General features: G+C 49.2%; 1 non-coding gene across 1 annotated transcript; it reads right to left on the bottom strand.

The window, feature by feature from the left end:
- Positions 1-1,972: 1,972 nt before the first annotated feature.
- On the bottom strand, positions 1,973-2,045 carry trnat-agu (transfer RNA threonine (anticodon AGU)). The gene has a single exon. It is a non-coding gene; the product is annotated as a tRNA-Thr (tRNA).
- Between the last annotated feature and the right edge of the window lie 1,976 nt (positions 2,046-4,021).

Raw genomic sequence — 4,021 nt, 5'->3', positions numbered from 1 at the left:
CTGGCCCAATGTTTTTAATAGCCGTGGATGCGCACTCAAAATAGCCTGAGGTCATCAAAATGTCCTCCACCACCACGGAGAAAACTATTGCAGTCCTACTGACCATTTTTGCCAGGAACGGCTTGCCAGAACAGATTTGCTCCGATAATGGACCACAGTTTGTGTCCGAAGAGTTCCGGAGGTTTATGAAGAAGAATGGGGTAAGGCATTACACATAAGGTGGACAAGTTCCTGTTCACCTACCGGAATGCGACACATGCAGTCACCAACCAGGCCCCGGCCATGATTTTCTTTAACCGAAGGTTAAGATCTCGCCTGGATTTGCTCAGACCAAGCGTACGAAGAGATGTTGAGAGTAAGCAATTCCAGCACATCCATGAGAAGCCAACAAGGAGCTTCAATGTAGGGCAACCAGTCTTGGCCCGCGACTACTGAACAGAAAAATGGCAGCCAGGAACGATATGCACACGGCAGGGCCCACTAATGTACACAGTGGACGTTGTGGAGAACATCGTGAGACGCCATGCTGACCAGATCCTAGAGTCACAGGAACAAGTCAACCCCATGCCTCGCCCATACGTACCTGTTGAGGAACCCGACGTACAGGTAGCATTTACCCCAGAAACAGTAGCATCGGAAGCTGATGAACCAACCGACGACAGGGGGCCAGAATCGCCTCCGCGCCAAGAGCAAGACACTCGGGAAAGGCGCTATCCAGAAAGGATCAGGAAGCCTCCCCAAAGACTGAATATATAAATAGACTATTTTCAGCTAACGTTGTATGTTAAAAGTGTTAATTGTAATTAGTTTGATATTTAATTGTTAAATGAGTGTTATGGTACTGTTAATCTAAAAGGGGAGGAATTGTAATGTATGTACCTTTAAGGGGGGAACTACTTTTTACAGCTCATGTATACTGTAGTACCGGCAGTGACCACACCTGTATATAAACCCTGAGTGGTAATCTGTACAGTTCAGTTCCAGAGTGAGCCACGTTGAGTAAACATCTGATGTACCATTCTCCTGCAGCCTGTGTCTTACTACTGACGGACACAACAATCCGGTCCTCGGGATTTGTCGACTTTTAGTCCCATTAATTTTGCTAGCACTGTTTATTTAGTAATAATAAAAATTTCTTTAAGAATATAAGAAATAGGAGCAGGAGTCGGCCACTCGGCCCCTCGAGCCTGCTCCGCCATTCAATAAGATCATGGCTGATCATCGACCTCAACTCCACTTTCCCGCCCGATCTCCATATCCCTTAATTCCCCATGAGTCCAAAATTCTATCGATCTCAGCCTTGAATATTCTCAAAGACTCAGCATCCACAGCCCTCTGGGGCAGAGAATTCCAAAGATTCACAACCCTCTGAGTGAAGAAATTCCTCCTCATCTCAGTCCTCAATGGCCGACCCCTTATCCTGAGACTGTGACCCCTAGTTCTAGACTCTCCAGCCAGGGGGAAACAGCCTCTCAGCATCTACCCTGTCAATCCCCCTCAGAATCTTGTATGTTTCAATGAGATCACCTCTCATTCTTCTAAACTCCAGAGAGCATCAGCCCATTCTACACAATCTCTCATCATAGGACAGCCCTCTCATCCCAGGGATCAAGCTCGGCAGGAAATGTGAAATATCAGGATATATTGGTGGGTCTGAGATTTGATTTCATGGAATCGAAGAATGGTTACAGCACAGAAGGAGGCCATTCGGCCCGTCGAGCCCGTGCCGGCTCTCTGCAAGAGCACTTCAGCTAGTCCCACTCCCCCGCCCTTTCCCCGTAGCCCTGACAATATTGATCCTTCAGGTACTTCTCCAATTCCCTTTTGAAAGCCGCGATTGAATCTGTTTGGTCCCAAACTGGGGCTGGTAAGTGAAACTGCTGAGGGATGTGTTTAAAGTGCGGAGTGAACCGGTCTGGTTGGTGGTGTTGCTGATTGATGGTGAATTTAGAAACAGAAGTCAAAATTGAGGAGGCCCCAGTGAGATTTGAACTCACGACCCCTGGTTTACTAGACCAGTGCTCTAACCCCTGAGCTATGGAGCCACCTGCATTTTAATTACCTATTTTAATCTTACTATTGTTAACAAGGACGTGGGGCCCAAATAAACCTTCACAATGATTCATCCCTGAACATTTACAGAATGATACAGCACACAAGGAGGCCATTCGGCCCACCGTGCCTGTGCTGGCTCTTTGAAAGTATCTATCCAATTAGTCCCACTCCCCCCTGCTCTTTCCCCGTAGCCCTGCGAATGTTTCCACTTCAAGTGTATCTCCCATTCCCCCTTTTCAATGTTGCTGCTAAACTCAGGAATTCAGGAGAAACTTCTTGACCCAGAGAGCGGTGAGAATGTGGAACTCGCTCCCACAGGGCCTGGTTTGAGACGAGTAGCTGAGATGCATTTACACAGGATTCCATCGGATATACGGCACAGAAAGAGGACATTCGGCCCAACCAGTCCATGCCGGTGTTTATGCTCCACTCGAACCTCCTCCCGTCTTTCCTCATCTAAATCTATCAGCGTAACCCTCGATTCCCTTCTCCCTCATCTCCTTGTCCAGCCTCCCCTTAAATACATCGATACTATTCGCTTCAACCACTCCCTGTGGCAGCGAGTTCCACATTCTCACCGCTCTCTGGGTAAAGAAGTTTCTCCTGAATTCCCTATTGGATTTCTTGGTGACGATCTTATATTGATGGCCTCTAGTTATGCTCTTCCCCACAAGTGGAAACACTCTCTCTGTATCCACTCTATCAAAACCTTTCATCATTTTAAAGACCTCTATTAGGTCACCCCTCAGCCTTCTTATTTCAAGAGAAAAGAGACCCAGCCTGTTCATCCTTTCCTGATATGTACACCCTCGCATTTCTGGTATCATCATTGTAATGTATGTACCTTTAAGGGGGAGAACTACTTTTTACAGCTCCTGTATCCTGTAGTACCGGCAGTGACCACACCTGTATATAAACCCTGAGTAGTGATCTGTACAGTCAGTTGCAGTTTGAACCCTCATTCAGTAAACACCTGTTGATCGTTCCCTGCAGTCTTTGTCTAATTATTGAAGGACACAACATTAAGATACACGGATCTAACATTGGCGACGAGCAGATTCGAACCTACCTGCAACTCTGAATCACCTCCCAGGGATTCGCTCCTGGAAAACAGTGGAAGGAGGTTGAGTCCAGAAGCACGGGCGTCGGCCACGGGCAACCGCCCAGTCATCCAGCGGAGATTTGAGCATCGCAGGGGAGGCTGTCGAGAGCCAGGCTTGGCTTTCCAGTCACGGTGGTCCAGCGAGGCGGGCTGGCAACAGGTACTGCGCAGACCCTTCCCGGACAGCGGTGGTTAGAGCCGACCGAGCGCCACAGAAAAAGGCCGAGCAGCGTCGATGGGGGAGAGAGAGAGGGCAGAGCGCACAGGGCGCAGCGGGTGTTCAGGACCGAGCGGCGTCAACCGGGGAGAGAGACGAGAGAGAGCAGAGCGCAGCCGGTGATCAAGGGCCGAGCAGCGTCAACGGGGTAGAGAGGCGTGCAGGAAAACGCGAGGCGCTGCCATTGCCACGAGGACCGCAGAGAGCGGCATTGGCAGCAGCGCAGGAGCAGCGCACGAAACCCACAGGGCATCGCCATTTGCCACGAGGACCACCGAGAGCGGCGTTGGCAGCAGCGCGGGAGACACCAATTTAAGCCGCAGCGGGGAAGAAAGGAAAGCACGGGAGACGCCATTTTAAGCCGCAGCGGGGAAGAAAGAAAAGCGCGGGAGACGCCATTTTAAGCCAGTCTAACCACACCCAAAAATGCCGAAGAGTGGTAGTATCACAGCGTTTGACAATGAAGTCGAAGATTGGACGACATATGTCGAACGCATAGAAGTATACTGCAAGGCGAATGAAGTGCCAGATGACAAGAAAGTGCTGGTATTGTTGAGTTCAATTGGTGCAAAAACATATGGCTTACTACGAAACCTAGTAACCCCAGAGAAGCCAGTAAAAAAGGATTTTGAAAACATAGTGTCAAT

Source organism: Somniosus microcephalus, unplaced genomic scaffold, assembly GCF_052327205.1.
Source record: "Somniosus microcephalus isolate GS21.2 unplaced genomic scaffold, FLI_Smic_1.0 unresolved_chr2, whole genome shotgun sequence".
NCBI lineage: Eukaryota > Metazoa > Chordata > Chondrichthyes > Squaliformes > Somniosidae > Somniosus > Somniosus microcephalus.
Note: the sequence above shows the minus strand (reverse complement) of the source record. Positions and strands in the feature narration are given on the sequence as shown.